The sequence below is a fragment of the Leuresthes tenuis genome, unplaced genomic scaffold, assembly GCF_036924035.1.
Source record: "Leuresthes tenuis unplaced genomic scaffold, fLeuTen1.0.hap1 SCAF_12, whole genome shotgun sequence".
NCBI lineage: Eukaryota > Metazoa > Chordata > Actinopteri > Atheriniformes > Atherinopsidae > Leuresthes > Leuresthes tenuis.
Genome location: NW_027325366.1, coordinates 25,143,842 through 25,157,015, shown reverse-complemented (window position 1 = coordinate 25,157,015; position 13,174 = coordinate 25,143,842).

The following is a 13,174-nucleotide window of genomic DNA, read 5'->3' as shown; positions in this document are numbered from 1 at the left end:
ACCTTTCAATAAGTAATTTCAGAGATTGCATCATAAAAAAAAAAAAGTCATTCTCATTGGCCTTATCAAACCTTCCATCCTTGTCAACTTTTTCCGTAGGACAGACCCTAAATGCTACCCGAGTGGAAGCTATCTAAACACATCGGTGTCATTTTATGCCTCATACCATGATTATGTTAAAGTGCAAATTACTGTATGTAATGTGCTTCTCATGTGAGTAATGAACACCTTCATTGTATCCCCAAACAGAGTTAAAGGGTTGTGTTACTACATCAGTTTTTTTTAGTTGTTAGTCAGTTCAGGCACTAAATTATATGCCCCTTTGTACAGAAAGAATTTATGCATTTTTCTCATAATATGTCTCTCTATTTGAGAAAAAAAACATTAACCACAAAAGAATTGTAATATTTCTGCATTTTAAGTAAACTAGTCCTCATTTGTTTGTCTATCCAAACATGAATATTGTCCTCCCCACCCTCTGCAAAAGATTCAAATATGTTGCAGCCATGAGTGAAACCAGTTAAATACATTACTTTGAAGTTGCTGTTTGATGTTATGGGACTTAGTGATATTTGCAAAATTATTTTCCATAAAAATCAATTCTACGATTTTCATTTTGCACCCTTTTCACTTAATGCAATGAGACTTTTCAGTTCTTACACTGACACTTCAGTAAGGTTTCAAGTGGTAGATGTCATTTAAGGTGCGATTCTGTTCTCTTTCCACAACTCTTTGTCCTCTTTATCCCAATGTAATGACTTCCGCTTAAGATGCCCCTCCAGTGTCAATTCACCCTTTAAGATGCCTGTAAGTGGATTTTGCTGCAGTAAAATGAAACACAGAAGCCAGCTCTCAACTTGCTAATGAAATCACTGAGTTGTGAAACACAGCAAAGGGCAAATCATTCCAACCCCACAGTGATGAAGTGCGGCAAAGCACATGTGATTACATCGAAATTGTTACTGAAGAGATGACTGCTCTTCTCTCTTCCACTGTCCTTTGTCACTTACTAAACAGAGTTGAAAGTAGTTAAAAAATATATAAAAGCATATATAATGTATATAATAAATAATATAAAAGTAGATCAGAAATATAAAAATAAGAATATAATAAATATAATCTGAATAAATATAAAAATATACTCTAAAACAAACTATTCCATGAAAAAATATCAGCTCATCATGAATCATCTTGAAAGTTGGGGCAGTTCTTACAAAGGCTGGAAAAGGAAGTGGTAAGGAAGAAGAAACAGTCAGAGGAATGTGTAGAAAACAATTTAATTTACAGGCAACAGGTAAGTAACATGATGGGGCGTGTTATCAGCAGCTTAGAGAGGCAGAGTCTCTCAAAAGTGAAAATGGGCAGAGGTTCAGCACAAAAAACTGCTAAATCTACAAATTATGGATCAATTTTTAGAACTATGTTAATCACCATAAACTTGCACAGACTTTGAATATTTCATCATTGGCAAAATCAATACATTATCAATATGAGAATCTAAAGCCATCTCTGTGTGAAAGAGTCACATCATGATCTGTGGGCATTGCTGCATTCAAATCAGGCATGATTCTGTCATGAAAATCACTACTTTTTCCTCAGGAACACTTCCAGAAAGCATTGTCTGTGAACACAGTTCACTGTGCCATACACAAATCCAGGTTAAAGCTCTGCCATGTAAAGAAGAAGTCATATGTGAAAATAATCCAGATATACTGCTGCCTTATCTGGGCCACAGCTCATTTAAAATCACAAGAAGTAAAGTGGAAAACTCGTCTGTTGTAAGATTCATCAAAATTTGATTTTTTTTTTTTTGGGAATCATAGACGGGGTGTTCTCCAGTCTAAAGAGGAGAGGAATCCTGCAGTTTTTTTTATCTTTTTTTAATCAGCACTCAGATCAAAAGCCCGAATCTCTGATGATATGGAGGAGCGTTAGTGTGAATAAAACTGGCAACTTGACCTTCTGTAAAGGTATCATCAATGCTGCAATATACAGTTTTAAGAGCAATATATACTCCCATGCAGATGATGGAATTTCCGGGCAAAGCCTTGCATATTTCAACAAGACGATTGCAAACCACAAATTGCATCTATTGCAACAGCATGGCTTAAAAGGAAAAGAGTGCAGGTGCTGGACTGACTTGCCTGCACTCCAGACCTTTCACCAACTGAAAACATTTGGTGCATAATGAATCAAAAATGGTGGAAAAGAAGACCCAGAACAGTTGAGAACCTAGAATCTTATATGAGACAAGCATGAACAATATTTCTCTCCCACGTGCAGTTGTCCCCTGAGTTCCCAGATGTTTAAAGACTGACAATGTTGTTTCACAATCGTTCACCAAGGTGAAACACAAAATGTTAACTTTTAAAGGCATTTCAATATTTCTCTGTGCCAATTTACTTGTTTTGACCCCATTACTTCGTATATCTTTGCTATACTGAATGAAGCAAAAAAAATGACAATAATAATTAAAACAATCATACTACAGGTAGGAACAATGATGATAAGATGAGTGAACGCTGGAACGTTTAGCTGCCGCTGCTCTCTGGATATTTTTATTTTTTAATATTCTATTGAATGAAAAAAAATGAGAATGAGACACTGTTCTACAATCAAAGCGATCGGTTGACAGTTTCGTTTTTTAGACTTAATACTTTATTTGGAACGTGCTAGCGTGCTAACGTTGTTAGCGTCCTTCATACCTGGTCTATGCTACTGCTCTTTGGTGAATAACATCTGCCCGTTCATCATATGGATCTACGAACTTGCTGTGAGCTTTGTGCTCTCCTGGACTGTCCTGTCCTTATTAATTTATCCAGCGGCAACCCTGATCCAATACCTGAGTGCGGAGCTCTTTCCACTTCGGATCCGTTCGGATCCACCAGTCCGCTCCGCCGCCGGTACTGCAGTATTTCCCGGACATCGCTCGCCGTCCCCATCGGAGGTACATCCACCGTGGTGCTAGACGAAGCTACCACATCGATGACTCCAATGCCATTAACTCCATCTGATCCTCATCTCACCGCCACCCTCCGAGAAACGCCCGCAGGGTGGTTAACCGTGGCGCGCTTGTTAGCCTTGTCAGGTCAGCTAACGCAAGCCCCTCCAACCAACACTGCGACGTCAAATTTGGATTATTCAACATCCGTTCCCCTTCTGGCAACAGACATGTACTGCAGGACCTCCTCCTTGACCGTAAATATGACTTTCTTTGTCTAGCGGAGACATGGCGACAACCCAATGACTTTTCTCACCTGGACGAGTCTACTCCAGCTGGGTTTGTTTACGTCAGCCAGCCCCGTCTCACCGGCAGAGGGGAGGTCTTGCGATAATTCACCGCAAGATTTGGAAGGTCTCCTCTGTCATTGTACCTGTGTTTCGGTTGTTTGAATCCATGGCTCCACAACTGAATGATCCTACTCCAACTATTTTAGGATTTCGTTGATGATTTCACTACATTTCTCACTCACATCTGTTCCCTCTCATCCAATATAATCCTGTTGGGTGATTTCAACATTCACATGGACAACACCAATCATACTCTCACTAAGGACTTCACTTCTTGCCTGGGCACATTGGTTTCCCCACCCACTCTAAAGGACATATTTTGGACTTAGTATGTTGCTCAGGTGTCACTCCCTTCAAGCTGGTCTCTATTTACAATGATGGTCTCCAAACTCTACTGAATTCACACACTCCCCTCAAAACCTGGACTATCTCATTCTCCCACTCTGCCCCTTGGTTCTCCCCTCACCTACGTCAGCTGGAGGCCAAAAGACGTCAGCTGGAGCGACTTTCCGGAAAATCCAGACTTGCTGTTCACAAGCACATGTATCATGATCACATTCTCCGCTATAAAGATGCCCTCTCCTCAGCCAAATCAGAATACTTCGCTGAATTAATCACTGCTGGCGCTGGGAACACCAGGGCCCTGTTCTCAGTGCTCAACAGCACACTACGTCCCCCAGATTCCCTTCCCCCTTACTTTTAGTCCACTAACCACTGTAACTACCTGATGTCTTGCTTCAACTCTAAAATAACCACTATCCACCAGCAACTGACCCCCATCATGTCCAGTTCTCCATCTCCACTAGTTCTCCACAACCCCTCACTGCACCTCTCTCACGCTTCCAACTCCTGTCTGCCGCCGATTTATCAGAAGTCATCCGGAAATCCAAACCATCAACCTGCCAACTTGACCCCCTGCCATCCCTTCCATCTCTGCTGCCTTTGATACCTGCCATTATCCATTCCTCCCTGACCATTGGTTCTGTCCCACCATCTTTTAAATCTGCTACAGTGACACCAATATTAAAAAAACATGGTTCAGATCCCAGCAACTACAATAACCTTCGTCCCATCTCCAACCTGCCATTTCTCTCAAAAATACTGGAAAAGGCAGTCGCATCGCAGGTTCAGGCTCATCTCTCCAATAATAACCTCTATGACCAATTCCAATCCGTCTTTCGCCCCCGCCATAGCACAGAAATGGCCCTCCTTAAAATTACAAACGACCTCCTAATGGTGAACAGCATGATGAACAGCTGACTCCGGACTATTATCCATCCTCATCCTTCCTGACCTGAGCGGGGCCTTCGATACCGTCTCACACTCCATCCGCCTTGACAGATTGGCTTCAATTGGCATAACTGACACACCCCTAGACTGGTTCCACTCATATATCTCTGGCCGTACTCAGTTAATCCATTTGAAATCATTCACATCCCACCCACCCCCTTTCTCCTCTGGTGTTCACCAGGGCTCTGTCCTGGGCCCTCTCCTCTTTATTATCTATCTCCTCCCACTTGGACTGATATTCCGCAAACATAAAATCCTTTTCCACTGTTATGTGGATGACACCGAGCTCTACGTTTCTTACAAACCCACTTCCACCTTCCCACCCTCCTCCCTCTGTGCCTGCTTACAGGAAATCAAAGCCAGGTTCCCCTCATATTTCCTCGAACTCAACAGTAACAAAACTCAGGTAATCCTTATTGGTACAAAGTCCACCCTCTCCAAACATCCCAGCTTCACCATCAACATCGACAATTACTCTGTTACCCCCGCCCCACAGGCCAAGAGTCCGGGTGTCATCCTCGACAGCACCCTATCTTTCCACATCCACATCAACAACACCATCCGGTCCGCCTACTTCCACCTCCGGAACATCAACCGCCTCCACTCTTCACTCACTCCCAACAGCGCAGCTATCCTGGTTCCACTCTCTGGTCACTTCCCGCCTGGACTACTGTAATTCCCTTTTATTTGGTCTTCCCCACAAGCTCCTCCATAAACTCCAGCTGGTCCAGAACGCTGCTGCCCGGATCATCACCAAAACACCATCCATCAGTCACATTACCCCCGTTCTACATCAACTCCACTGGCTTCCCATCAAACATCGTATCAACTTCAAAATCCTCCTCTTGACGTTTAAGGCCATCCATAACCTCGCCCCCCCCGTACCTCTCTGCCCTCCTATGCATCAGTACCCCCACCCGGTCTCTCAGATCTGCCTCCTACATCAGCCTGACTGTCCCCTCAGCACGTCTGTCCACCATGGGGTTTAGAGCCTTCAGCCGCTCTGCCCCTCGTCTCTGGAACTCCCTGCCCCCTGACATCAGGAATATTGACTCTGTTTCAGTTTTTAAGACTGATCTCAAAACCCCTATTTAGACCGGCATTTGACTTGTAATATCTGTATTTTCGTTCTGCTGCAAACTCTGCTGTTGTCTGTTGTTTAAATTGTGTTTTATATTTTGATTGTTGTACGGCGACCTTGAGTGCCATGAAAGGCGCCTAACAAATTAAATGTATTATTATTATCATTAAAATGTTAAGCAAAAAAACAAAAAATGTGTTAATTCACTCAAAAAATAGATTAAATTTTGTGACTGTCTACCAGAATCAGAATCACTTTATCAATCCCGGGGGGGGGTATTATTATAGCAACAGGCATCATTTATGATGATACCATAAATATCGGCTTTTGTGACTAAGTATATAAATAAAGCAATTAGTTTTAGCTTACAAAGCACTAAATATGACTTATAGTAACACCACTGAAGTTAGACAAAGCAGTCAGGATATGAGCTGCTCCATCCTCCCATCCCTCCCCTGCAGCATCTAACTCCACTGTGTAATTCCTGTTATCCTTTATCCTTCTCCTATTCATCCAGACGTGCCCACCTACTGTGACAGGCCCACTGGAAGTCTCAGCAGCGTACTCACCTCAGCCCATCACCTGAGCCACCCACCTGGCTTCGCAGCTGCTCCACTATCCCCAGTCAGCCTCTGTTTAAATACTTCTCTACTCAGGTTTGTCAACACAAACCAGCAAAAGAGAAGCAAAAAAATGACAGAACCTCCCCTGACAGTCAATTTAGTTTCTTCACACACCTCCTCAATTTAGCGACTGACATTCTCCATGAGAGACACAGGGAAAGATATGACTTCCAGCACAGATGCCTATATAGCTTACAGCTACTGTACATAGAAAAAAGACAACAGAAGGATACACAAATAGCAAATCAAAACATCAATTGACTGCGACATCTTGCAGCTGTTTAATTAGTGAAGTTGTGCACAAATACATAAAAATATAGAATAAAAAGTATCAGTTTAAAGAAGTAAAACCACAGGATATCTGCTAAGTGCAAAACAATGAAGCAGCATAATATCAAGTCCACCTGTATGAGAGCACCTTCAACACTGTCATATGATGGCACGACAGAGAAGTGTGTCACATCCTCTCACTGCTCATAATTGCTCTCCACTTGCCTTTAATTAAAAGACATAATCCCATTAACAAGGAGAAATAGGATTAATATCGCCTCAGACTCCAGCTGCCGCTCAGTAATGAGTGTGAGCATGTATGTGTATGTGTGTGAGTGACTATGTCTGGTCCCCCGACTCAGAGATATCACTAATACCACATGGGCGTTGTGGATGAGAAGAAACGAGCAAGAAAGTGACACTAGAGGAGGGTCAGTGAAAAAGAAAGAGAGACTGAAGAAAGAAACAATGCACAATGAATGGTAAAAAATACATTCCCCCAGTGCAGTGACTCTTGATTGTTTTCCCTTAAATGTCCTCATTTCAATGTGATTTACATTATTTGTTATTTGAGGATATTTTGCATCTACTTTGGAAAACTGTTTTGTCATAAATACTCAATAACATGACAGAAAATGAAAATTTGGAGAGGAAAAAAAAAGGGTTTGAAATAAGAGAAGAAGGGAAAAGGATTCAATGACAAATGTTACGAGAGGTCACATCTTTTCCACAGAGACAACCTCCCTCATGGCTGAGCTGAGGTGAGAAACAATGACCGTGAAAGGATGACATGCCAGCACAACGCCACCATTGTAGAATTAACAAAGGCTGCCACTGAGCCACAAGGATAAGAGGACACGGTAACAGTGGAGCGTTCAATGTTCCTGAGTCGATTATGTTGTTGTTAGCTCACAGCAGCGCCTCCCCACATCTGTCCTGTCCTCTACTGTTCCTCTTGCAAGGCACCACCATTCTTATTCTCATGTCTACTATGGGATCAACCCATTTTCTGTAGTACTCTACAGAGACCTCATTGTTGTTGTAATTTAAAAGTAATCTGTGACTTGATCTTGCTCTGCTCTCTTGTACATCAGCACAGAGACTGTGATTTCAATCATTGGGTTACTCAGGAATGTTTTGTTTCTTATATATGAAACAAAATAAATCATAATAGGATGCTTTCAAAGATCACCTTCACCCCCAAGATGGTTGTGTGATGATGATGTTTCCCCTAACTGACAGATGTTTTAATGGTGTAAAAGTTTTAATGAGGTTTTTAAGCATGTCATTTGTTCAATTTTCAATCAGCTATGGTTATAAGAAATCCCTTTGGAGGAAAAGGGAGAAATAATTATTTGAAAGGCAAACTATTGAAGGAAAATCAAGCAATGTTTTCTATCTGACTTGGGTTAGAAAGAACTTTTTTTTACAGTAGTAATATGAACATATAATCCAGTGGTGACAAATGATAATGTGTGGACATGGATCTAATTTAGTAGCTAAAAGGTGTCACAAATAAAAAGCAAGTGACCTTGTGTATCATTTTCATGGTCATCTGTTGGTCAATTTTTTGAGAAGCCAACTCTGTCACTGACTAACAGTGTGTGCTTGTGTGTGTGTGTGTGTGTGTGTGTGCGCTTGATGTGTCAGGGTTTGAACCAGTGAGTGGTGGAGTTCAGAGGGCTTGTCTTTTCCCTCTCTGTGGGCTTCTCTCTGACAAGACAGTAATGTGACAGCGCCAAAGAATGGACACATCTCTGACAACTAAGGTTAAACTGATAAATGGGGGCAAAAGCAGTTTTTTACTTAAAAACTGGAAATACCTTTCACTGTCATCCTCCATTAGTATGAGAGATGTTAAGTAGCTTGATTAATTGCACTGTATTAAAGAATGTTTCAGCCTGTGTGAACCCTTCATCACGTGTCATTAGTTTGGATGGCTATTATATTGGCATAGTCTTGCGAGCCTTGAATGCATGAACTTGTTTTGGCATGAAATAATGTCAGTTTTGTAGCCATATTCCAGAATGTCAGCTATCAACAATTGCAGTTCAGAAAGCTTGGTAAGACACCCCAGGTTTCAGGACATCAGTGGGCTAGCTGAATCCTGGGCATCATGGAGTGATCAAACATTACTTATGTCCATCCCCACATAGAAGAGAGATCAATGGTTGCTGCACACACCACATTTAATACCACCAAACACTCAATCTGTAGGTGCCAGCTTATCAAAACTGCTTGTCAGTTGGTTGAATAGCTTCCAAAATGCCCTGATCCTACACTTTTCTGATGTCAAAAATAAATGGGACCATATCTGATCATTTTTCAACTTCTCTCCACTAATGAATACCACTATCATCATAGTTAAACAAATAATTTTCCATCCCACATTTAAAAGTGGTCATTCAGCCATGATGATGTCTTAATTAAAAGCTTTTTTTGTAGCATAATCTCACCTACTCCTTCATGTAGAGCCACATAAAACCTGCAGCAAATATTCCACACAAAATGGAAGCAAATGCAGAGTCATAAAGGCAGATGGAGGTATTGATCGTGGTAAAGTATGTCGGCACAACGGTAAAGGCAGGATTCACAAAGAGGTGACGTTTTAGCTCTCAATAGTGAGAGGGCCTGATGTTTGGAAAAGGAGCGACAATCAGTCATGACGTGAGGCCCACACTCAGTCAGAAGATTGGCTGGCACCCTTGCTGTCACTTGAAAAAGTTAAACAGCGATCAACATTCCACTGCAAACTATGCTAGCAAAGGGAAGAAACAGACCCAAAATTTAATTTGGCAGCACAAGGTGTCACCCCATGCTAAGTATGTGGAATAATCAACCAATCAGTATGTAACTTCTTCAGGCATCGCTGTAAATACCTTGTAAGTGTTGCCTGCTTAATCAACTTCAAGGGAAAATGAAGATGATCTGGAAGAAGCAGAATTGCTCTGCTTCAACATGGATCTTTAAACATGAGTGGAACTACGCACTCAGCATCCAAGGAAAACAAATTTATCAGCCTGGAATTTGGTTTTGATCAGAGGCAGTTTGACAAAATTGTCAAACACCTGAAATTGATGCTAAGTGCTATCTGGAGGTTAATTAGCAGGTGTCTCGAAAGGAGAAGTTAAAAGAAATCTGAAAAGTCACAAAACTAAAATAGTTTTATTGGTGTGAATGCTTCAACTACAACTTTTTTGCCTTTTAAAGCTTGCATGACTATATTTGAGGATACAATAACTTGCTCAGAATAATTTGAGATGGCATGAAATGTTAAACAATAGTTTGGATGAAAAAAAGATAGAACATATGGAATTACTCTAAAAATCCTTCCATTAAAAAAAGACTCTAGTCTATAATTGAGGACAAATGCTGAATTACATGACCTAATAAAAGTCAAAAGAATGCAGGAAATAGTATGATTTTATATAAGAAAAGTGGAGAAAAGCTCAAATAGAAAGCATTACAGGTTGATTGATATAGTATCACATACTTTACTATAAAAGCATTATATAAATCATGGAAAAAAGCAACTAATGTTAAGAGTGTATACTTAAGAAATCAATAATCCATTAATGTGAACGCGTTGGATCATTTTGCTAAAACTGTGATTTCCAAAAACCCTTCTAAATACACATTTTTTTCAGAAAGTTATCATTCCCTATTTCTCTGAAAGGTTAGGTCTTTTAATTATTTTCACTGTTCCATTAGATACTATACACTTAAATACTGTGAATCTATCCTAATTTGATTAATTTCAGGAGGTGAGCATGATAAACAATCCTGTAAGTAAGTGTGTGCCAGCTGAGTTTTGGATTGCCCTTCTTTCATACCATTTAAGCTTACGTTTCTGCTGTAAATGACTGGATGGAATATATATCAGTGAACGTCAATGCAAAGCCTGAAATATGAGATGGAAAAAGTGCCTATGCTGTCTGAATAGAAATGCAGCCTGACTGTAAGGCCTTGACACAGAGATTGCATAACACCTCATACATAAAACATTAAGCTTTGCATATGCAATGCACACAGGCAGGCAGGCATATGGTGTAACCTCCTATTTCCCTTTTTTGTCCAGCTAAGAAACCACAATTCCATCATTGAGCTGAGTGTACAGACTGTATATGCATTCTTGCTCTTATGCTGCACATGTTCATGCCAGACAATGTACCTCTCTTGAAGAGCTACTTAATAAAAAAAGTTTTTTTTTTCTTTTTTCTGTCTCGCTGTCTCAATCTTACTTCCAGTCACATTTTCTCCCTCTACCTCATCTTCCCTCCAGACCAAAGAGGAAGCCCACAGAGTGACTTCAGCACATGTTCATCAAACCAAGGTTTTCAGAGGACTCATAAGGGGAGGGATTGCGATTTATTAGACCACAGTCCGAAGGCGATAGCAGGAAAGAGAGGACATGTCCATGATCATGTTTGCTTTTCACATAACACATTGAGCTGAATAAAAACATGAGGAAAAAGTAGTACATAAAAGGCAGCAAGTTACTTTGGTGTCTTCTTCTAAGATAATGATGACACACAAAAAGACCATGAGAAGAGTTTAAAACTTCAGGCCATTCCGATTGAAGTCTTTTGTAGGAGGATGTTGAAAAAAGTGTGACAATCATTAAAAGTGGTTAAAAAAAACTTCAAGATAGTTTTAGGAGTAATTACGAAAGTTAGGGCTGAGATTTGTCCCATTTCTATCCTTGCGAACAAAGAATCCAGAATCGTTCTCTTCCGTCTCCCTGTCCTCGAGTTCACCTCACTGGCTTGCTTTTCCAAAGCTGTCCTACTTGTTACCTAGCTAATCCCAGCCACTGTCAAGATTTGAATGCTGCTTTCAGCTTGTGCCATATTTCCAGCATTCAGGATTCAGCATCATTTCCTTGAGCATGACAGACAAGGAGAGAGAAGACTGAGGAGAACTGAAGAGGAGATAAAGAGACACACTCCATGGATTACACACACACACAAATATGCATATATACACACGCAGAAGCACATTGTGTGAGTCTCTGTTTAATTAGCCTGGCGGTTTATCAGGGTGATCAGGAGTTCAACACTGTAAAGTTTCCTGTAGATAAAACAGTGTTTGGGGAAGTAAGGTCTAATGAATGCTGAGCAGCCCAAAGGAAGAAGAAGAGGAGGAGAAGGAGGAAGAGGAAGGGAAGATGATGAACTGAGGATGACAGGAGGACGATTGAGTTTAATTGCTTACCTGATACTTTCACTTCCTGTCTTTCAACCTCTTTTTATCTATTACAACAGATGAGAAAATTGCCTCTAACAGATGCATCCAACACTTTCTTTTAATCGTCAGGAAAAGAGTTGAGGGTTTACAATGACAGCTTAAGTATGATAGTAAGTGATGGTGCCTACTTGCACTATTTAGACATTTAAGAGCTTTGTGTACTGATGGATCGACCGGAGCAAGTTAATGGGGCCAGTTTGTCTTAGGGAAATTCAATACATTTTGCTTAAGATTTCAATAACATTTTCAGGATTAAGATTAATTTTGTTTGCTTTTTCAAATCAGCTTGTAGACCAGTATAGTGTTTACTCAAAGCTTCACAAGTGAATGTCATGTACTGCTCTGTCTTGTTAGGGGAACTTCTTACAACCTACATGTGTCTGTGGTGTAATATTGTTGTAGTAAATAGAAAAAAGTAAGTTGACTGAATTCATATAGTATATTTCTAGTCTTGCTGACCACTCAAAGTGCTTTTACACTACATGCCACAGTTTTTTGTCAATACTGTTTTTTTCTCAATTGTACACACACTCGAACTCCAATGAAAAAGTCAAAGGCAAAGAGGGGTTCAGTGTCTTGTTTGAGGACACTTCAACACTTAGAATCAGAAGGCTGAGGCTCCTCCTTCTGACCTACCAATAACCGCCAAAGTAGACCGTTTGCACTTGACAAGCAAATATATATCACTTATCTGAGTAACACTGTGTGGGAGACTGCCCTCTTTGAAGTATAACCCCATGAAGTGCCTGTTCATGCAAGCCAAAATAACCTATAATTATGGAGATTTATTATCATAATTATCACTGAATAATTAATGGGAATGTAACCTAAAGTGGTCATAAGAGCAACAGCTTGTGAACTGTAAAAATGGTGCCACTGTAGGTTAGAAAGGTTATAATTATATAAATTTTGAATATTTTTTTTATACTAATATATGTAAATATATAGATATTTATATGTCTTTGTATAGTCAGATAATATCAGGTAATAGGATGTTGTTGGATAATGTATTTCTGCAAATAAGTACTGTAATCTATATTTTTAATGCTCATAAGTGATTAAGGTAGTTCATCATACATTTAATGAATGAATAAAATTTGAGAAATACGCTATTGTTTCCTTCTAGTGGTAAGTCATGACCACTCAGCCTTCTCGATGAGTTTAAAACTGTCACCTGTAATAAAACTAAGAGAGCTGTGATATAAAGCGTAATGGTGTGTACAGAAACATGCATGTGAGTTACATCTGTAGTAAAACTGATGTACAGTCTGTAACCTATAGACACAGTATTTATTTCTAGAAAAGAAACAGAGTATTTGAAACTACCACCCAAAAAGCATCTTAAAATTAAGATGGTAACATGTTTAATAGC